Here is a 23,353-nt window from a genome sequence, read left to right on the forward strand (position 1 = left end):
TTTGCTCGAGCGGGCCCAGTAACGTCTCCATTGGAGACTTTGTTGTTACTGAGTTTGGCATATCGAATACGTCACGGGGAGCTTGCCAGGCTCTGCCGGGCGGGCGAGATACGCTTGGTAGCTTGCCGGGCTCTCCGAGAGGGGTGGAGGAATCGAACTCGGGTTGGCCATGTTGGCTGCGTGCAACGCAAACGCCCTTCCACTGTAATATCGCTCCAGCCATAATTCCGTATTAAAAAAAATTTGTTTACGTTAACCACAGGGGCCAATGGCACAGCGAGGCCCGGGTTCTTTCTCTTAAGGTGCTGCTGAGACCAACATGCTGAGGGGAAAGGGTGCCCGGAAATCTGGTGATGCACCTGCGTTCTAGAAAGGTCGTTTCTTGAGACCAGCAGCAGCAGTACCACAAATCAACGCACACACCCAAGAAAGCAGTGAAACGCGGTCACATCTCAAACACACCTGCACAAGCTTCCAATGGCAGAGGGCGCAGAGGGCACAGACAGGCATCGGAAGCGTTGGGGAAGTGCACGGGTTCAGGCTGACTCTCTGGCTTGGCACTGGGGGTGACACTTGGCGGGCTTGGGGGACCGTATGGGGTGCTTGGGAATGAACCCGGGTCTGCCAGGGGGAAGGCAAGTGCCCTACCCACCTTACTATCTCTCTGGCCCTGGTACGCTGTTTTTAGAAGATATTATCAAGCCGATGTGTTTCCCCCTTGCATCTTCCCCTTCATTCCAGTATTTATTTTCCCTTTCCCTCCCTTTCTCGCTGAGGCTGAGGGTCGCACACTCTAGATGGCGGTTACCCACTTGGGGGGTGGGGGGTCTCACTCGGCCTGCCAGAACTCCAGCCATGCCCAATTTTCCCTATTTCCAGTGAAGAATATGCCATAGGAAAAACATCTGGTTGAAAACTCACATAAATCAATGCTTTTGGGTCTACAGATACTCTTAAGGGACTAAGCATAGAGAAACCTCACCGCACAGAAGATAGAGCCAGAGTTCTGGCCTGGGCGCCCCTAAGAGCCAAGCTGACACTTCGAATGAGAAAGTTTTCAGAAGTGCTCCCGGTCATAAAGATAGTAAACAAAACATATAAAATCATATTTGTAAACAAAAATCCACCTTTCAGAAAAAGACAACATTTAAAAAAGAAAATGTCCCGGGGACCCGACAGATAGTTCAGTGCGAAGGTGCTTCCCAGGCATCAAAGAGTCAAATATGGACCCCTGGGGACCAGCAAGAGTAATCCCTGAGCATCACCAGGTGAAGCCCCAAGCAAAAACCAAAGCAAAGCAAACAAATAAATATGTGCTGAAAATAACCAGTAGGAAACAGGCTGGGACGGGCGTGTGGGAGAAACAGAATTTCCCGCACACCCTGCACCCAGCCCTGAGGTCACACTGCAGAACCTCAAGAGTTTGAATGAAAAATGTAAGCAATTTTATTTCTAAAAATGAGAATGTAAGAAAAGAATCTTCAGGTCTTACCAAGACTCAATCAAGGGGAAAGGCGGGTCACGAAAACAAAATCACTCACAAACCTACGTTTATCCTGCAGGCACCTGGGCAGCGGCTGCCACTCCTCGAAGTGGGGACCCGGGAGGATGTGCAGAAATTCCTCGATTCTGCGCCAACCAGGCCGGGAGAGCAGCTGGGCCAGCCGCATGCTGAGGGAGGCATAGCCGAGATGTCCGTGGGGTTCTGCGGGGGATTCGAGAGCGACACCTGGAGTCAACCAACTCCTCTCTGCCAATGGACCATGGGATCTCTTTTTGTTTTTTTGTTTTGGTGGAGGCCATACCCTGCGGTGCTCAGGGCTCCCTCCTGGTGCTGCACTCAGGGATCACAACCTGGGTTGGCCGCATTAAAGGCAAACGTCCTCCACGCTGCCATCCTGGATTTGACTTTGGGGAGGAACACAGTGTGCTCCAGCCTACCCCGCTCAGCCCTGCCATCTCCACCCTCTACCCAATTTCCCAATCTCTCTCTTCTCTCCTTCTCTCTCTCTCTCTCTCTCCCCCACCCCCGCCCTTACAGCTTTATGGATCAGACCTGGTGGTGCAGAGCTGACGCATGGCTCTGCCCTCACCTCTCCTGGCCCTGAGTCCTGTCTCAAACCAATCTCAGAAAGCTGCTTGGTGCCCCTGTGTGCTGGAAGGTGCCAGTGCCCGGCAGCACGTGCAGAGGGCAGGTGCGTGGCCAAACCCCAGCACCGCTGGGTCTGAACATTCAACTGTCTGCCGGGGAAAGATTCCATCCGACCCCCACAGAAGAAAAACTGTTCATCGATTTGGTGAGAAACTTCTCCTATAGAATCTTGGCCCACTGGGGGGAGGGAATGTGGAGAGCTCTAAGCCCAGCCAAGCTACTCTCAGGCATTCTTCCAGGGGGCGAGGCTCCAGGGCACAGCCAAGCCCAAATCTCCCAAGGGTGAGAGTGACAGCCCCCAGCATCACAGTCACCCCCAGTCTGAAACCCCCCTCTCTCACAGTGACTCTGAGTCCAGCAGCCCCAACTGCCCACAATGAGTCAGTTGTGTTGGTCCCCAATCCTCTTCCTTGAGGCCGGCCTTTTCCCTGACCAGAGGCTTCCTTGAGTCCAGACCAGCCTCCCCCGCCCTGAGGCCTAAGTGGACAAGGGCCCCTGTTTCCCACCCCCCAGCCCCCATTTTCAAAGAGCATCCCCCCAAAAGCCCCTCTCAGTCCTGGCTTCTGCAAGGGCAGCGCCTTCCCACCAGCAGGATGCCACACCACTGGGGAACTGTGTGTGTGTATATCTATGTATGGGTCTGTGTGTGTATGTTGGTCCGCATGCATGTGCGTGAAGGCTCAGCTCGCCTATTAGATGGCGTGCATGTGCATGCGTGTGCATGAAGACTCGGCTCACCTGCTCATTCACATCGTCCATCCAGAGGCGCAGGGTCTTCCGGATGGTGGGGTAGCTGTTCCTGCCCCACTGCTGGGGCCGCAGCAGCCCGGCCTTCTCCAGGTTCTGTAACGTCAGGATGTGCTCATAGCCGTATGTCTGCCAGAGAAGTTGGGGAGCCTGCTAGATCTCCCACTTCCGAAGAGGGAGCGAACATTTTCATTCTCATTTTGATACTATTGATTTTGAGTCATAGCCGGCAGCATGCAAGACAAGTGCCTGACCCCTTTCTAGCTCTTGGTTTGTTTGTTTTTTTTGTTTGTTTGTTTTGCTTTTCAGGTCACACCCGGCGATCCTCAGGGGATACTCCTGGCTTTGCACTCAGGAATCACTCCTGGCGGTGCTCAGGAAAACGTATGGGATGCTGGGAATCGAACCAGGGTCGGCTGCGTGCAAGGCAAACGCCCTACCCGCTGTGCTATTGCTCCAGCCCCTTTCTAGCTCTTTGGACCCCACATTTTCACTTTAAAGTCAGAATGCATGGGCCCAACGTAAGGAAGATAGATGACAGTGTACTGAAATAACTGAGTAAGAAAAGGAGGCCAACCACACCTCCTGACGTGCTATTGTCCAGATGTCTCCTTTGTTTTGTTTGCTTTTGCCCGCCCCCCCCACACTTCCTGTGCTCAGGGATCAGTGCTGGTGGGGCTCAGGGAACCCATATGGGTGCCGGGGATCGAGCCCAGGTGGGCACATGCAAGGCCAACTGCCTTTTTAATAAATTTCTTCCTTGGCAAATGAGTCACTTAGAAACACTGACCTGGAGAATTTCTCTTTTGTAATAATCCAGAACCTACTGCTTGACCCCACTGTTGCACACCGACTACAGGCAAATGAGCCTGAGCACCTTGATGAGTGGATGCTTCTGGGCGATGCAGTCCTCCATGTAACTGTTGACCTAGAGTCGTGGCAGATTCATGTGTGAGAGCCGGGTCTGGGCCTGCAGTCCTGGGCGTTCCCCGGCCCCTGAGAGGCCCAATCAAGGAGAGGCTGGAGATTGGCTCACGCTCCTGCCCACACTCCCTGGACAACCTAAGCTCCAGGGGCTACGGGCGGGTGCAACTGTCCCACTTGTCAGCGACACCTGAGCAGCATCAGTAAAGTATCAAGGACTGTGGGGAATTTGGGCGCTTGCTTGCTGCAAGTGAGAATGCGGGATTTATTGACAGGCAGACAGGAAAAGGGATCATATAACCCATGCTCTTAAATAATCCCTGATGGGCTTCAATAGTCTTGGGCTTCAGGGCTGGGTCTTGTTTCTCTGAGGACAGCAAACAGCAATGGAACACATGCACACACACACACACACACACACACACACACACACACACCACCCCCAGTCAACAGAAACCTATCCCTTGGCAGAATCTCTTCCCGCACATTTTGCACTGCTCTGACAGGTATTTAGGCCAGACACAGGAATCAAAGCGATTCCTTTCCGACCTCGAGTTCTGTTTGCCAATCTCGTTAACTATCGGCTAAAACAGTTTTAGTGTTCACGTACCTGATCAGTGTCTATTCCAGACATAAACTCCTGCTCCACGGTTAACTCATCAAAGAAGTCTTCAGACGCTGAAACATAATTAACACAGGAGCAACTCAGAAGTGGGATAAATGCTCATTTCTCCCAAAGGCATGCAAAGTAGCAAGCAAGCACCAAGTTTAATTCATCACCAGGAAGGCACAGTCCAGAACAGAGAGGCTGACAGCCTGTGCCCCGAGGTGTGCCTAGACACAGAGCCCCAGGGCCTGGGCCCTAGCAGCTTCCCCTTCACACTAATTAAAGCAATTTCCCAAGGGCATTTTACTTTGGTTACTTTGGGGGCTACTCCCGGTGGTGCTCAGGGATCACTCCTGGCAGGCTTCGGAGACCATATGGGACTCCGGGATCCAACCCGGGCCGGCTGTGTGCCAGGCACTGCAGTACCGCTCCAACTCCAGCTCCTTGCCACATCAGACTGAAACCAACCTCAGCAAGTATTGCCAGGTCTGGCGAAGCAGTGCTGGCGCCACCCAGAGCCTGGGAGAGTCCTGCTGCACCACCTGACCCCGCAGAACCCAACAGTCACACTCGGAACATTTCTGTGAGGACACAGCGGCTGGCACAGGGAACAATGCACAAGTGAAAAAGTAGCCGGGGGCCCCCCCAGAAGTAGCAGGGAGCCAGTGACACACCCTGAGCCTGAGCCCGGGACAGGGCACTCACTCGTTACGTCCCTGATGAGCTCGGCGATGGAGGTGTGGTTGGCCAGGGAGCCCCGTGTCACCTGCATGTGGGGTAGCTGGGAGACAATCTGCTTGATCTTGCCCACCGTCTTGACATTGTGCCTTTCCTGAGGGAGGGGAGAAGGTCACGACAGTACTGGGTACAGCACTCAGGGCCTCGCACACCTATGTGTGTGCGTGTGCGCACACGCACACACACACATACACGCACACACACACACACACACACACATACACGCACACACACACACACACACACACATACACGCACACACACACACACACACACGGGGCATGCCCCAGACACAGCCAAAGCAGTGCTGGGAATGCACCCAGGCCACCCACCCTCCCACGCCCCCCACACACACACAATGTGCCCCAGCTCCAGCCCTGGTTGCCAAGAGTGCATTTTTAAGAATTTGGGTCTTTGGGTTGCCCAGGGCATGTTTGAATCACGTGCAAGGCAGTGCCCCGGCTTTCCTCCTGGCCTGGCACTCAGGGATCACTCCTGGCATGCACCGGGACCACATGGAAGGCTGGGGAGTGAGTCCAGGTCAGCTGCATGCAAGGTAAGCGCCTTACCTGCTGTGCTATCACTCCGGCTCCCCCAACTTAATTTTTAGTGTGAGAAATGGACACAAAACGAATTAGGCTATAACCAGATCCCACAGCCACAGGAAAATAGAAAAGGCAGGTTGGTGGGTCCAGGTACTGCGACAGCCACATCCTGCAGCACTGGGAGACCATGTGGACGGGAGGGAGCCCAGGGCCCACGCAGGCCACACCTGACACTGCATGGTCCCTGCCAGGGATGTGGAGCTCAGCAAACTGTGCCTTGAAGCCACAAAAGCTAACGCTCGTATAGCCTGAGACCTCAACAATAGCAAATCAAGTGTAAAACGTTTCCTGGGTCCAAGCTATACAGTGTGGGAGGCGCTTGCTCAGTGCCCGGCCTCCCCACAGAACCCCGAGGCCTGCCAGGAGCCAGCCCTGAGCACTGGCAGCGGGAAGGGAGGGAACTGGACACCATGGCGAGCTCGGACCTGGAACAGTGAATGCCTGACACTTCTTATCCATAGCTTTATAAGTCACGGTGAGGAAAAAAAAAATTGAGGAACAAAACCCAAGTGAGACAAAAGCAACTTCAGAAATACAACAACCATGGGGTCAGAGTGACAGAACAGTGGCGAGGTGCTTGCCTTGCATGCGGCCAGCCTGGGTTCGATCCCCAGCATCCCATGTGGTTGCCTCAGCCCACCAGAAGTGATCCCTGAGCGCAGAGCCAGGAGTTAGCCCTGAGCACCTCTGGGTGTGCCTCCCCTCAAAAAACAAACAAACAAAAAAAAACCCAAAGAAATACAAATACTGATATTGTGGAGATAACTCCTAAAAAAGATGAAATCAGGAAATCACCCTTCAAGGGAAAAAGTGATTTTTAAAAACTTCCCCCAGAGTTAAAAAATTCAGCTTCTATCATTTTACTGATTCAGGTTTCAAAAGTGAGCTGAACCCAAAATAAATGAGCAGCAGGAGGGTGCGAGGTGCTAACGAAGCTGGGGGCCGGGGACTGTGCTCTCATTATCACACGCCTTCCCAGCCTGCTCCGGCTGAACCCGGATTCCCTAGATGCAGGAGCTAGTGGAGATGCCGCCACCGCCAGCAGCTGGGAGGAAGGTGGGAGGGACAGGGAGTGCAGATGATGACTGGCAAAGGACCTGACACCAGGAGAGGGCCTGGCACCACCTTTCCCCGGGCGCCCACAGCCCGCCTGCCGCCTAGCACCAGGCCCCAGTCACGTCAAAGGTGGCCAAGATCACCTTGGCCTTCTTGCTGAGCACGGCGCCCACGGCGTTGAAGTTGCGGTCTTGGATCTCAGCGTAGAGCTCCTCGGCTGAGTTCAGCGGCACCTTCTTGGACTCCGTGGGCAGGTGCTGCCCGTCACCCTGCCTCTTCAGGGCGAATTTCTCGGGTGGCAGCTTTACATGACCTGCACGGGAGGGGACACCCAAGTGAGACTCCAGAGACTTCCTGTCAGGGGAGAGCACTGGGCTTTGAGTCACTAGATGCGCACGAGCGTAGGACGCTCACGCTTTTCACGCACGGCTTCCCTGCCCTGGCCCGTGGGACGCCTCCTGCCACTGCCAGCCCGAACTGAACTCAGGATGGGGCCACCTGAGGAAACATGCCCCAGGGCGGCCTAACTGCAGGTCTGTCCTGCTGGCGTGTGCAAGTGCATGCCGTCTATACCGCCATTTCAACAAGCCAAGAGGAGCCCAGGATGGGGCTGGAGTGATAGCACAGCAGGGAAGGTGATTGCCTTGCACGGGCCAGACCCAGGTTCGAGTCCCAGCATCCCATATGGCCCCCTGAGCACCGCCAGGAGTAACTCCTGAGTGCAGCACCAGGAGTAACACCTGTGCATGGCCAAGTGTGACCCCTGTCACTGTCCTCCCATTGTTCATCGATTTTGCTCAAGCGGGCCCAGTAACGTCTCCATTTTGAGACTTGTTACTGTGTTTGCCATATAGAACACGTCACGGGTAGCTTGCCAGACTTTGCCATGCAGGCAAGATACTCTACGAAAAAGAAAGGTAAAGGTAAAGGTAAAGGCCCTCCCGTTGATCGTCGATTTGCTCGAGCGGGCCCAGTAATGTCTCCATGGGAGACTTTGTTGTTACTGTGTCTGGCATATCGAATACTCTCGGTAGCTTGCCAGGCTCTCCGAGAGGGGCGGAGGAATCGAACTCGGGTCGGCCATGTTGGCCGCGTGTAAGGCGAACGCCCTACCCGCTGTGCTATCGAAAAGTCAAAAGAAAAACAAAAACAAAAACAAGATCCCAGGAATCATTTCAGCATGGAAGTTTGCTTGAGGCCGGAGACAGCTCCGACAGCTTCTTTCCTTTCTGTTTCCTTTCTCTGATTTTGGGGCCAAACCTGTCAGTGCTCAAGGCTTATTCCTGGCTCTGTGCTCTGGGCTAATTCTTGGCAGTGACTGGGGGAACCATATGCGGTCCTGGGGACCAAACTCACCCTAACTGCTGCACTGCCTCTAGCTCCAAGTTGGTTCCTTTCAAAAAATCATCTCCTCTACTTTCAACACAAATCCCGACGTGTCTACACACAATCAGCTCCACTGCTGTGGGTCCAGAGAGACGGGTCATCGGGGGCAGCGCATGCTCAAGTCCAGCTGTCTGTTCCTCTGAGCACTGCCCCGTGTGGGCCCTGAGCACTGTGGGGTGGGTGCTGAGAATCATAAAGCAACAACAAGAACTCCTGCATCGGAGAATGTGGGGAGAGAAAGTGACCGACGGAAGAAAAATACTTCTCAGATGCTTTCCAAATCCTAAGCCCCTCGGAACAGCCCGGGAACTAGCGTCTGGAGACAGCACACCACGGTGGCCGCGGGATCCGGGGCCTGAGCACATGCTGAGATACACGAGGTCGGCCACACCTCGCATTACAGCTCAAAGCAGAGGGGCATCCGCTGGCCCAGGCAGCCTGCACGCAGCTCCTGCACGGACCTGCCATCGCCCTCGGTCCAGCCACGGGCGCAGAGCTGGGGGGTTATGGGGAAGCCCAATTTCTCCTTGTTTTTCAGATTTCTCTTAATTTTTTCTTTTTTTGGGGGGGTCACACCCAGCAATGCACAGGAGTCACTAGTGGCTCTGCACTCAGGAATTACTCCTGGTGGTGCTCAGGGGACACTATGGGATGCTGGGAATCGAACCCGGGCTGAGCCGCGTGCAAGGAAAATGCCCTACCCGCTGTACTATCACTCCAGCCCTCTCCCTTAATTAAATGTTTCATCAGAAGTAAGTGTGTGATGTGAAGAGACTGTGAGCTCCCAAAACGCCTTCCCCCCGGAGGCACCCCACAAGTCCCATCTCTCACACCTCCGCACCAGCCACCCCAGCACCTCTGCCAGATCCCTCGAGGGACTTGCAGAAGCACCAGGAGGTGGGGACCCCTCGCACGGGGTGCTCCCGTGCCAGTGAAAGCTCGGAGCCTGACTCTGGGGAGGGACTGTGTGTGTGGCATCACCCCCAGCCGCTGCCAGGCACAAGCCCGGTTGCCCCAGGGCCACGGACTGGCCCCATAGAGCAGAAAATCACCGAGATCAGCCCCACAGTCCCTTGGGCACTGCTTACAACTGTCCCCACAAAAGGAAGCAACTTAAGAAGTTATCCTTTGGAACAACTGGTAAAAAACAAACCGGAAACACCCCCATAATCATGAAAGAGCAGGAAAACGCTTTGTTGTGTGGAAATGCCTCCATGTGTGGTCCTGTTCTGCTTCCGTGGCCGCTGTCACTGAGCCATGCATTCACCACTGCAGTGACATACACACTAACACACACGAACACACACACACACACACACACACACACACACGCCATCACAATCCACTCTGCGATAACCAGCTTGGCACACTGGACAGACAGCACTGTCTGGACTCGGCCAGCACTTAGCAGCTGCAGGGCTCTGTGTCCCCAGAGAGACCCCATGCAGTTAGCTGCATCCCCGTCCTTCCAGACCGGGGCTCTATCCCCAGGGCTGTTTCCCCAGCCCCCGGCCAGGGCCACTCCTGAAGTCGCCGGAGTTACCCCTCTTGCGGCCTAGGGCTCCCTGTTCTGAAGAAAAGACACAATCAGACTGTGGGAAACTTCTCAGACTGTATCCCAGCAGGAGATACTCCCGGCTCAGTGCTCACTGGACGAGGCAGGAGCGCGGATGGAACCGAGCGCTGACTGTGCGCCTGGCACTAGCCCCGTGACCTTTCCTAGCCCCCACTCAGATCTGAAATGCTACAGAATCTAACACCCGGGGCCAAAGCCCCCTGACCTCAGACCCAGGCACCCCTCAGAAACGCTCTATTCCTCACGCCTCCCTGGGCGGCCTGAGCAGCGGGGCTGCACACCGCATGGCCCTCTGCACAAGGCCTTCGCCTCAGTTTCCCCGATGGTGTCCTGGCTCGAGCTCGCTTTAACCTTGGGCTGAAAGTCAGTGCCTGACATTTTCAAGTATTCTGACTTATACACAAATGCCACACCTTTAAAAACAGACACTTTTGAGATTGATTTTACTCAGCTAACCTATTAGTAAATGATGTCGCTTCACTTACTGTTCTGGAGCCATAAATTTCATCGACGAGTCCTTCGTATGTCAGCTGAGTCGCAAGGGGCGTTAATGAATCCACATTTCAATCAAGCAACAAGAGGTTATCAAAAACAGGAAATATTGAATTCTGACTTTCTGTAAACTCTCTCCTCATTCTCATCATCATATTGGCCACTTGCTGGGAACAAAGTACAGAGTCAGGGAGAGCCTTTTTAGCAATGGGCGGATTTTAAAATGAAGCTAAAAAGACCCCGGCAATCCAAAATTTAAAAATAAAGCGGAAAAAATGGAACAATAAAATAAAACAAGATAGGCCCGAGACAGTATGGTGGGTAGGATGCTTGCCTTGCAGGTGGCTGACACAGGTTCAATTCCTGGCACCACGTACGATCCCTCAAACCCTGCCAGGAGTGAGCCCCGAGCACTGCTGGGTATGGAGAGGGCGGGAGGAGGGAGAGGGCGAGAGAGGGAGGGAGAGTAGGGATGGAAAAGAAAAGATAAAGAACAGAAAAAAGAAAAGGAAAGAGGGCTGGGAGACAGCAGAGGGGCCAGGGGTCACGCCTTGCATGCAGACAGACTCATTGTGGTGGCCCGAGCACAGAGCCAAGAGCACTGCGAGGTGGAGCCCCAAACCCCACCCGCAGGAGAGAGGCCTCTCTCCCCGCCCCGGCTCACCCTGGCGCACTCGCCCTTGCCGAAGATCTAGGGGATGGTCCCGTACAGGTCAGCAGCTTCATCAGGCCCTTGGTCGCGTGGTACAGGCCCGTCTGGTCGCTGTCCAGGCAGCACTCCTGTGGGAGAGGGCCAGGCACGTGGGCACAGGCTCTGTGAGTCAGCACCGAGGCCTCAAGGCAGCATCTCTACTGGGGGCAAGCATTGCTGGGCGGGCGAGGAAAGGCTGGCCTCCGCCTGCCCGCGTGACCACACAGCAGAACACTCTGGGCTTGTTGAAGGGCAGGCAGCCTCTCCCACATACAGCAGCGAGTGTCACAGGGGACAGCAGGAGGGCAGCCACGGTCTCGGAGAAGGGCCACAAGGTCCATTTAACACACAGACAGAAAGAAACTTCTTTGGCCCAGAAAGAGCAAAAGCACGCAGGCACGCACCCCCCAGCCGGGTGGTTCAGCAGGGCTGACAGAGCACACATGGTCCCCAGCGGGGCCTCAAGATCTCTCCTGTGCCTCAATCCCTTCACCCAGCAAGTGCGGAGAGCAGAGGAGGGAAATCACGCAACGCGCTTCACCTGCACTCCACCTGATGGGGCGGCACTGCTGGTGCCCATCGCGGGACTCTCTTTTTATCTTTTTTCTTTTTGGGTCACACCCGGCAATGCACTGGGGTTACTCCTGGCTCATGCACTCAGGAACTACTCCTAGTGGTGCTCGGGGGACCATATGGGATGCTGGGAATCGAACCCGTGTCGGCCGCATGCAAGGCAAACGCCCTACCTGCTGTGCTATTGCTCCAGCCCCTCATCGTGGAATCTTTGACCCTGTCTAAGGCAGCAGCCAACAGGCGTGCACCGCAGAGGCGTGAGGACGAGGGGTGCAGACTGAGGGCGGGGTAGAGAGGGAGACCTCCCAGAGAGCCTGGCCCAGATTGAGCATAACATCCCCAAAGATCATGTAGGATGTCTCTGCCAAGTCTGGGGTGCAGCCTCACACTTCATTCCAAAACATCCTGGTCGGGATGTCCAAAGAGTCCTCAGAAAAGGACCAGAAACTCCGCATTGGAGCAGAGCAGAGAGGAAGATTCAGTGGAAGGAAAGCACTAGGGGGCCTCTTTCAAACTGCTCAGGGGCACAGGTGACTGTTCAGAGCGGGAACTGTGTCTGCCTGCGGACAGCTAAGCCGGCTCCTGCCTGGTCCTGCCCAGCCCTGAGCACCCAAACAAAACATTCATTTTGAAAAACGGCGTATTGCTACAGAGACACCTCTAACAACTCCCACCCGGTGAGGCTCAGAGGATACCTCTGGCTCTGCACTCAGGAATTATTCTGGTGGTGCTTCAGGGACCATATGGGATGCTGGGGATTGAACCTGGGTCAGCTGCGTGCAAGGCAAATGCCCTCCGAATGTATATAGCTCCAGCCCTTGCAATTCCTCTTTAACAGCCACTAGGGTCATAACTGGTGGTATGTGGGTCCCTCCTGTCCTGAACTCGGGGCTCCCCAGGTGATGCGGGCTCGGGGGCCGTCGTGGCTCAGGACGGACGAGAAGGCGTGAATGCAGCATCCACGGGCGGATGTGGGGCCCGTGGCAAGGACCAGTCTTGGGTCTGTCTGTTGGGATGGCCTTGCCCCGCCCACGCAGGGCCAGGAGCAACCCTGGGTGTGAACGAGACAGCTCCTATCCTCAGCTGGGGTGACCAAGCCGCTTCCTCAACGCTTCCGCACTGCTGACTGGGAAAAGGAGCAGAGGGGCCGCTCCCAGACCTGCAATGGCTCGGATGGAAGGCAACCCCTAGTCCTGTCACCACACAGGGGCAGGCAGGCCCGTACCCTATTACTACACAGCGGTATGCAGGCCTGTGTCCTGTCACCAAACAAGGCCATGCAAGCCCCTCCCTGCTTCATGACTGGGGTGGGGAGAGACCATCGGGGAGCCCAGGAAAGTTCTGGATTCCACAGGATGAAGCCCAGAGACGTGAGCAAACCCACAGGGAGCTGGGTGACAACAGCCCAGAACCAAAGCGAGCCCCAGGTTCTTTCTCTTAAGGTGCTGCTGAGACCAACATGCCGAGGGGAAATGGTGCCTGGAAATCTGGTGATGCGCCTGCGTTCTCGAAAGGTCGTGTCTTGAGACCAGCAGCAGCAGTACCACAAATCAACTCACACGCCCAAGGAATGCAGGGAAACGTGGTCGCGTCTCAAACACACCTGCACAAGCTTCCAATGATAGAGGGCGCAGAGGGCGCAGACAGGCACTGGGAGCTTTGGGGCCGTGCACGGGTTCCGGCTGACTCCCTGGCTTGGCACTGGGGGTCACACCTGGCGGGGCTTGGGGGACCGTTTGGGGTGCCAGGGAACAAACCCGGGTCTGCAAGGGACAAGGCAAGTGCCCTACCCACATTACTATCTCTCTGGTCCAGTGCGCCGTTTTTAGAAGACATTATCAAGCTGATGTGTTTCCCCCTTGCATCTTCCCCTTAATTCCGCTATTTATTTTCCCTTTCCCTCCCTTTCTTGCTGAGGCTGAGGGTCGCACACTCTAGGTGGTGGTTACACACTTGGGGGGGGGTCCCCAGTCGTTCTGCCAGAACTCCAGCCATGCCCAATTTTCCCTATTTCCAGTGAAGAATGTGCCATAGGAAAAACATCTGGGTGAAAACTCAAATAAATCAATGCTTTTGGGTCTACAGATTATCTTAAGGGACTCAGCATGGAGAAACCTCACCCCACAGAAGAAAGAGCCAGAGTTCTGGCCCGGGCACCCCTAAGAGCCAAGCTGACACTTCGAATGAGAAATTTTTCAGAAGTGCTCCCTGTCATAAAGATAGTAAACAAAACATATAAAATCATATTTGCAAACAAAACACAACTTTTCAGAAAAAGACAATATTTAAAAAAGAAAAACTCTGGGAGCCAGATAGATAGTATAGTGGGAAGGTGCTTCCCTGGCATCAAAGAGTCAAATATGGACCCCTGAGGACCCCCAAGAGTAACCCCTGAGCATCATCACGTGAGGCCCCAAGCAAAAACCAAAGCAAAGCAAACAAATAAATCACTTATCACTTAATCACTTAATCCCCGTTATTCATCGATTTATTCGAGCGGGTGCCAGTAATGTCTCCATTCATCCCGGTTGCGTGCTAGCGTAGCCCAATGGTATCTGTTCGTTCTAGCAACATGCAGAGCCTTAAACCGATCATTTAGGGTCTTGACGAAGAAGTCTGACCATCTTATAGGTGGGCGTCCACGTGATCTTTTGATGTCTCGTGGAATCCAATCAGTAATGGCTCTAGTCCAGCGGTTGTCTGTAAACCTCATTACGTGTCCAGCCCATCTGATTTTTGATGTCTTGGCAAATGAGACAGCGTCCCTGATTCTTGAGCATTGATGAAGATCAGAACTCCGGATTCTATCTCTCATTTGAGTGAATCGTGATATTCCAAGCATAGTTCTTTCGATTCCTCTTTGAGAGACCCGAGTAGCGTTCTCATCCTGTTTTCGTAGGGTCCAGGTCTCTGAGGCATATGTTAATGCAGGAAGAATAGTGGAATCAAAGAGATGTGTTCGTAGCTGGAGGTTCTTTGTCCTTTTAGTTATTTCTTCAATGCTCTTGAAGGCATTCCAAGCCGCTCTCTTCCTCCTGCGCAACTCAGGTGCCAGGTCATTCATCATGTTGTTTTCTCGACCTAGGTATATATAACCATTGCATTCGGAGATGGTGGTTCCGTTGAGAGCGAATGGAGCGTCAGGAACAAGGCTCTTTCTCATAAACATTGTCTTCGTAAGATTCAGCTGTAGTCCGACCTTTCCACATTCACGGTCAAATTCGTTCAGCATTTGTGCCGCTTGGCTGATGTTCGGTGTTATTAGAACGATGTCATCAGCAAAGCGGAGGTGGTGTAGTTGCCGACCATCTATCTTCACTCCCATGTTTTCCCATTCCATCGTCGCATGATGTTCTCGAGGGTGGCACTGAAGAGTTTTGGTGAAATGGTATCACCCTGCCGAACCCCTCTCTTGATATGGATGATTACTTCTTTGTAGAATGGTGCGATTTTGGTAGTGAATCCGCAATAGAGCTCACGAAGGATCCTGATGTATTGAGTTTGTACACCCTGATTGGCTAGGGCTTCCATGACCGCTTCCGTCTCAACAGAATCAAAGGCCTTCTTTAAATCAATGAACGTTAGACAGAGCGGCATCTTGAACTCCCGAGATACCTCAATGAGCTTGGTTATTGTGTGGATATGGTCGATGGTACTGAATCCTTTTCGGAATCCAGCTTGTTCACATGGTTGTCCTTCATCTAGCGTTCTGCTAATCCTATTCAGGATGACTCGAGTGAATAGTTTGTAGATGACAGACAATAGGCAGATTGGGCGATAGTTGCCAATGTCGTGGGTGTCTCCTTTCTTGTATAGTAGTACAGTCCTGCTGGTTTTCCATTGGGATGGAACCTTGCATTCAGACAGGTAGCGTGTGAAAAGTCGAGCCAATGTATTGATGAGTACTGATGGTAAGTTCTTCAGTTGTTCAGGTCTGATCTTGTCTGGGCCAGGTGCTCTTTGTTTCTTTACCGACGAGATGGCATGTTGGATTTCGGAAGGGAGAACATTGGGAACGACATATCCATCATGTGGTATGTGGTATGTGGGCAAGTGGATGTGGCTATTAAAGAGATCTGAGTAGAAGTCATGAATAATCTTCTCCATTGTCCTTCTGGAAGATGTGATAGATCCATCATGATGTCGGGGGGCAGTCATCTTGGTTTTGTAGTTGGTGAAGGACAGGCGGGCATTACGAATGTTTTTCCCAGCTTCTGCTGCATCTACCAGTACTGCTGCTCTCCTGTTTTTGAGGTCATCCTTGATGGCTTCTCTGCACTGCTTTGCCAGTTCGGATGTTCGCTTGTGGTTGCCTGAGGCATGTGCCAAGCCACGTTGGCGAATAAGTTCAAGAGTGTTCGAAGAAAGACGGTTTTTTGTGGTTATCTATCTCTTGGCATTCCTTGCACAATCATGGAGGTGCTGAATCATTCGATGGTATTCCTCATCAATGTTGTCAATGACGGCATCTTCCCATGATGCCACAATTGAGCCAAAGAGCTCCCAGTTGGTGGTTGTTCTGGGAGTCCTCTTCTTAAACCTTGCATTCTTTTCTCCTCGTTCTGTGAGGTAGAATTTTGCACGAAGAAGACGGTGGTCTGATCCCGTTTGGAATTTTGGGACAACAGCAACATCGGTTAGGCAAAACCGCCGATTGAATATGATGTGGTCTATTTCATTGTGGAACCGTCCATCGGGAGACTCTCATGTCCAACATTTAGATTCATCCTTTTGGAATTGTGAGTTACCATGGAAGGCTTTGGTTGACATGATGAACTCAGACAGTCTGTCACCCTGTTCGTTCCATTCCAGGCCATGGGTTCCGATGTGGAGTTCATCGACTGATCTTCTTGGTCCTATCTTGGCATTAAAATCACCGACAATGATCTTGTAGAAGGTGTGATCTTCTTTATAGAACTTCTCCAGCTCCATGTAGAATTTCTCAGTTTCTCTTTCACCATAACTGGATGTTGGTGCATAGACAACAAAGATAGAAACTTCCGGTAGTGAGCCACATTTATTCAAGTGTAATCGTCCGATTCGGGTTGTTAGGCATTCGAATGAATCAATGCTCATGACTAAGTTTGTATTGACAAGGATACCAACACCGCCGACGCCTCTTTTATCACATGTTCCAAGGAACAGTTTTTCTCCAGTGTCGAAAACAGCATGATGGGATTGATGTCTTCTCATTTCGGTCAGACCAATGATGTCGTACTTGATCTTTCGTGCTTGTACCATAAGGAATTCAATGGATACAGTAGATGCCAGCGTACGAGCATTAAAAGTACAGACAATCATTTTTGTTTTTCTGCGTTTTGGCAGCCTATGTCTGCCTTGGTGTTTTATCAGCCTCTCCTTCCATATCCTTCTCGACTCTGCATATTCAGGGTTAGGGAAATGAGATTCATTTATTACTGGATTTGGCATATCAATTTGGTCTATTTGGCATAGACCACGGATAGCTTGCCAGGCTCTGCCGTGTGGGTTGGATATTTAAGGTACCCTGAAAACTTAGAAAAAAGTAAATAATATTCGCGGCCGCGCGCTCCCGGGAGCTTGTTGTGATAATCTCTGGATCCTGGCCGTTGTTGGGGTTACACGGCAGTTGGAGGGTGTAACTGTCTAGCTACTGACAGGTCCAGTCCCAAACCGTGCAGGCTTGGAGATCTCAAATAAATCACAAATAAATATGTGCTGAAAATAACCAGTAGGAAACGGGCTGGGACGGGCATGTGGGAGAAACAGAATTTCCCGCACACCCTGCACCCAGCCCTGAGGTCACACTGCAGAACCTCAAGAGTTTGAATGAAAAATGTAAGCAATTTTTTTTCTAGAAAATGAAAATGTAAGATAAAAGTCTTCAGGTCTTGCCAAGACTCAATCAAGGGGAAAGGCGAGTCATGGAAACAAAATCACTCACAAAGGGCTAACTGGAAAAACGCAGTGACAGACTTGACTCTTTCTGGCTGGAGCGGCCCTGCCTTCCACTCTCAAAGCTTCCTCCACAGCCACAGTCAAGTCAGGGTGGGACGGGCACAAGGACAAACATCGAACAGCAGCAGAGAAACACCAGAAATCAACACATTTAAGGCCAATTGATTTTTGAGAATTCAGTAAGGGCAACAACAATTTTAAGCCAATTTGTTGGAACAGGAGGTTCTCCATAAGCAAGAGGAGCAGTGGCCGGAGAGACAGCACAGGGGAAGGCGCTGGTCTTGCACGCAGCCAATCTGGGTTCTAGCCCCAGCACCACATATGGTCCCCGAGCATGCGCAGGAGTGATCCTTGAGCACAGAACCAGGAGTAAACCTTGAGCACTGCTGGATGTGGACCAACTCCCATCTCTCCCCAAAAGGAAGAAACTGGACACTTCCAGGAATCACTAAAATGCCAGTGTGAGTGTCACCATCACAAACGAGGCAGAAACGAGTGTCAAGTTCAAAGGGAAAACACTGAACTTACTCTGAAGGCGCCCTCCGACTCCATGGAGAGAAGGTCCCCGTCGAAGGGAATGAGGTCCAGGCTGTACTCCTCCATACGGATGAAGGAGCCCAGGACGCCCAGGTCCTTAAGCCGCTGCTCACACAGCAGGCTACGCCGGGGCACAAACAAAATGTGGAAATCTCTTGTGGGGCCACGTCTGTCTTCACTGCAAGAGAAGGACCGTGCCTTGGCCCGAGGCCCCGACGCGAGGACTGCTCCCCAGGGCCCCACCTGTGCCTGACACACAGTGGGCTCTAAAGAGACGCTTATCAGCTAACCCCCCACTACTGACTCGGCCCAAGTTTCGAGTTTTCCTGCTCTCTTGATGTGATGCTTTTTCTGGAAACCGCTGACCTGTGCTCTGCCAAGGGGCAGTGCTGCTTCTCGTGGGCCATTGATGGGACATGAAAACTCTCAGGGTTGGGGCTGGAGCAACAGTGCAGCGGGTAGGGCGTTTGCCTTGCACGCGGCCGACTCGGATTCGATTCCCAGTTCCCAGCATCCTATATGGTCCACTGAGCACCACCGCAGGTAATTCCTGAGTACAGAGCCAGGAGTAACCCCTGTGCATTGCCGGGTGTCACCCAAGAAGAGAAAAAAAACCCAAAAACCTCTCAGGGTTATTGCAATGGACATCTGTTTCTTGCAGAAAAAAAAATGTTTCTATTTAATCAAGCGATGTCTCTAGGAAAATAAATGGTTGCTTCACACCGTGCCCGATCTTGCGCAAATACCCCGCATGCTTTTAAGTCCGTTCGTAGGGGCCACGTCGATCAAACATAATGCAGACTGGGCTGGTGCACTTCCTCCATAAATGCTGCAGCATTAAATTTTAATCAGCTTCTCCTGACGTTGCTTATGAAATTTGAGCATATGGTATTCAGTACTTGAAAAAGAACCACTAGCTGTTTTTCTTTTTATAAAAAAATCTGGGTCCTTCTACTGAGACAGGCCGGAGCTTCCTACTGTCCTGAGAGAGTGGGTTTCTGTGGTTTGCCCTGCCTCCCCAAGCCCCAATGCACAAAGTTTCCCATTCTCTATTTATAGTTTTTGGGCCACACCTGCAGGTGCTCAGGGATAACTCCTGGCTATGCACTCAGAAGTCACTCCTGGAAAACTTGGGGACCACACTGGGTTCCGAGGATCTATCCTTTTCTGGCTGCAGAGTATGCTACTCCTGACCCCCCATTCTCCTCCGACACACTCTCACATCTGTCCAAAGATCCACTTCCTAAAGCGCTGGCAAGCAAAGGTGTCCTGATGAGCACTAAAACCACTAGAGGAATGATTCCGTATGGACCAAGCATCAGTTCTGAGATACCTAAGCACATTTTCAGCAATTATATCCATCAGTTCTAGCCGGGGTCTGACGAAAAAAATGATATTCTTGACATCCGCTGCTTGCAAGCGGCTTCCTTTGAGTGTGAACATTTTCTCCACCTCATGTTCCTAGGAAAGCACACATACAAATGGTAAACAGAACCCCTAAAGCTTAGCAGCCGACCCAAACTCGGACATCACTGCAGGCAGCCAACCCGGGTTGGATTGCCGGCCTCCCACACCGTCCCCAAACACCACCAAGAGTCATTCCTGAGTGCAGAGCTAGGGGTAAGTCTGAGCACTGCCAGGGGTGGCCCAAACAAAACAGATCAACAACAAAAACTCAGGTGTTCTAACACTCCCACTCCAAAGCACAGTAGACTTTAGTGTTGAGTCAGAGAATGCAGGGGTTACGGTACATGCCTGACACATGACTGCCAACTTCGTCCCCTGGCACCACAAGGGTCTCAAGCATTGCCATGTGCATCCCAAGAGAGGCCACTGGAGTGGCCTGGGATATCCCTGCCACCACAGCACCAAGCCTCATCGAACTGCTAAGACTCACCACCAGGAGGTGCCCAGGGGCAGTGCTCAGGAGACCTGGGGCTAGGGAGAAAGTAGAGTGGTGAAGGTGCTTGCTTTGCATTCAGCTGACCCGGGGTTCTATCCCCAGCACCCCATACTGTCCACTGAGCACTGCCAGGAGTGATCCTAAGTGCAAAGCCAGGAGTAAGTCCTGAGCACTGCCTGGCACGAGCCCCCAAATAAAATTCAAAACCACTTTAGGATAAAAATTTAGATTCCCCAAAGCCAGGTGTATAAATTCAGGCTGAAGTAACCAATCCTGTGTCTGAAAAATTTGGAGCCACGTGAAGTAACAATCAGAAGACATGCTGCTCCGTCAAGGAGAAGAGGGGTGTGCACACCCACCCTTGAAAGGTCCACTGAAGGCTCCTATGCTGCCCGAGCCCCTGAGGTGCTTGTGCCCGTCTAGCCGAGCAAATACGGTGCCCGCAGCTCTCCTTGAGATGGGGACTTTTGTGCTTTCCTTTCTAATGTTGGGATGTGTGTAGGGGCTCTCTCTGTCTTTGGAGAAGCCCACGGTCTCTCCTGAAATGTTACTCTCTCTCTGCTCGTCCTCTTCCTAAAGGTCACCAAATAAAATGTTTTTTTTTACTTCAAATAAATAAACAAAAGGTCCACAGAAGATAAAACATTTACCACTCATAACAGCGTCAGTGATTCTAAAAACCAGACAGCTCTGCACACCACTTACTCCAGAAGTGGAACATCATATTACTCTTGCTAGAGTCCAGAATGACAGTTTCAAAAAAATAATAATAACCAAAACCTTTTTACCTTTAGAAGTGAGTACTGTGCAATCAAGCCAAATGGTCCTGTGAGATACTCATCTCAAACTATTGCCTGCGGGAGAGAGAAGCATCCCGTTCTTTTAGTAAAAGGGATTTCAATAACGGCCAACAGCAAACAACAGTCATTTGCAAACTCTGGACAAACAAAACTTGCCGTTAGCAATAGCTAACCACACTCCTATTTTGTGGCCTGAAGAAAAACAGCGTCAGGGCAAGGGGCGCTACTGGCCACGGAAGCACATTCACTGTCATCCACAAAGAGTGTGTATGCAGTGTCCTGGGGTCAGACTGGGGTCATGAACCCCGTGGGTGAACTGCCAAGGAAACCGGTCAACCCAGCATGTAACAGGCGTCACATAATCCAGCATCAATCAAATGAAAACCTCTCGTGTAGGTATCCCATAGGTATCTTAATTCTGAGAGAGTATTTGGAAAGCTGGGACAGTGTCAGGTGCCCCTGAGAGAGTCAGGCCTCCCGCTGACCTTCGCCTCTACCTAGGCAAGGATGGTGTCACTGGGGGCCAGGACGAATGCCAAGCGGCCTGTGAGCATTTCGCCTGTGCGACACCAGGGTCCTTTTTCCCCATTTGGCATAACTGATTGCGCGAACCGTGGAGGAACAGGCAGCTGGGAGAAGTGGTACCCAGGGTAGCATGCAGCGCCACCCCGCACACGGGGACAGCGGGGAGTGCCTGGACGCGGGGCTGTAATCGTCCTGCTGAGAAGGACTCAGGTCGCTCCCGTTTTCCTTCCCAGACCCAGGCCACAGGGGCGGGGAGCGCAACGCCCCCTCTCTCCCCCTCTCTCGGGGCTGCTGACTCTGGGTGGCGCCCCCGGACCCAGAGGCCGCCGCCCACCCCAACTGTCAGCTTGCTGCCCGCGCACATGTCCAGGAACTTGCGCAGCACGTTCAGGTTCACCCGCCTGACCACAGGTGCGTGGCCTTGGCTCCACAGGACCCCGCCGCCACGTGACGCCGCGGTCACGTGAAAATAGTGACATCACACCCCCTCATCTCCCTCCATACCGCTAGGGGCGCCCGGGGTGCCCCACGGAGCCAGGGCACAGGCTTCCGAGACTCAGCGCTTCCCGGGGGCTGTACAGACCCCCCAGACCCCCAGCAGAGCCGGGGCACAGCGCTGCCTCTGCTCCCTTGGAGGGACCCTCCCAGGAAGCTGGGGACGGGGGACGAGGGCGCCCTGGCGTCATCTCCCCTGCACTGCCAGCTGGCCTTGCGAGGGCATGTTCCCCCCCCCCCGCCCCACCTCGGCTCCTGGAGGCGGTCTCAGGGGGTCCTCGGGTTCCCCTGGCTATCACTGGGTCCTGCCAAGTGAGGGACCCACCAGCAGCCCCAGCAGGCCGGTGAGCGGCTCGCTTTGCCATCTGCTGGCCGCCGTGCGAACTGCACAGGTGCGGGGCTCTGACTGGCGCAGGGGGTCCCGCCCAAAGGCACCCAACCGTGCCTCGCTCAGGCCGCGTCCCCCTGTCCCAAGGGTTCCCTGCCCGCCCCTCAGGGGCCAGCCCGTGGCTGCGGAGCCGCAGGAGGTGGCGCTGCCCGCGCAGCGGTCCCTGGGGGGCCTCCGGCCGGATGCCCGAAATCCGTGGCGCCAGGTGGGTTGGCGGGGGCCGGAGCAGGGCCCGCGACTCCCGGCGGGCGACCCCCTGCGCCCGTCTCCCCGCGCAGGGCGGACCCCAGCCCCCGGCGCCCATCGAGGCGCACCCCAAAGCCACTTGACCGTCTTTCCTGGGGGCAGGGGAGGGCGGGCGGAGGGGAGCGCAGGGCGCGCGAGTCCTGGGCCTCGGGCGCGGACCCCCGGCGCGGGGGTCTCAGTCCTGAGGCATCTGTCCGCGGGGCTCTGGCGGCGGGGGCGGGGGCGGCAGGACTGTACGGTGGCCTGGGATCCCGGCCCCTCGGGCGGGGCGGGCGGGGGCCCCTGGCGTGCGGCTTTGGGTCTGGGTCCAGCGGTGGAGTTGGGCTCAGGCTTCGGGCTCCTCATCTCCCTCGTGGGGGGGGGGCACCCTGCCCAGCCGGTCTAGGAGATGGGGGTCAGCGGCGACCCAGGAGGCCCGCACTTGCCAGCAGGGGGCTGTCCCCGCTGCAGCGCCCCCGCCCCAGAATCACCACGCACCCCCTCGCCTGCTAGGGGGCGCCCTCCACTCCAGGTGGGAAAAACCCCAGCCAACTGAGCCTCCTAGGGCCCGCTGGCCAAGGACTGCTGGTCACAGGCCCTGAGGGTCCTCATGGCCCCTGGGGCCTCGACTTCCCTTCCTGTACCAGAAATCAACCCAGAGAGAGGCCAGTGCACAACTGCCCTAGAACCCCCGCTCAACGGCTCCCAGGACTATTGCGGGGGGAGGGGCCCAGGCTTTGATGCTTACACAAGTTTAGTGAAATTTTACTGACTGTGAGGGAGAAAAAGTTTGCCTGTGTGTACATGCCAGAACCAGCGTATCATTGTGTCCATTTGAATTTAAAGAAACAAGTTAATACCTTTGCGAGATGGAGAACAGAAAGAAAAAAAAAAGAACTTGTTGCAGCCCCACCCTACCCCCCAAAAAAGAATTCTTTTAAACACCTAATCCCAGGAAGAAGTGCTATTTCTTGAATAAATTATTACCAAGCAATG

The 23,353-nt window shown here is 53.6% G+C and overlaps 1 pseudogene; it reads right to left on the reverse strand.

Moving 5' to 3' along the window:
- Positions 1 to 445: 445 nt before the first annotated feature.
- On the reverse strand, positions 446 to 22,436 carry LOC130024573 (vacuolar protein sorting-associated protein 33A-like; annotated as a pseudogene).
- Between the last annotated feature and the right edge of the window lie 917 nt (positions 22,437 to 23,353).

Source organism: Sorex fumeus, unplaced genomic scaffold (genome assembly GCF_029834395.1).
Source record: "Sorex fumeus unplaced genomic scaffold, SorFum_2.1 ptg000029l, whole genome shotgun sequence".
Taxonomy (NCBI): domain Eukaryota; kingdom Metazoa; phylum Chordata; class Mammalia; order Eulipotyphla; family Soricidae; genus Sorex; species Sorex fumeus.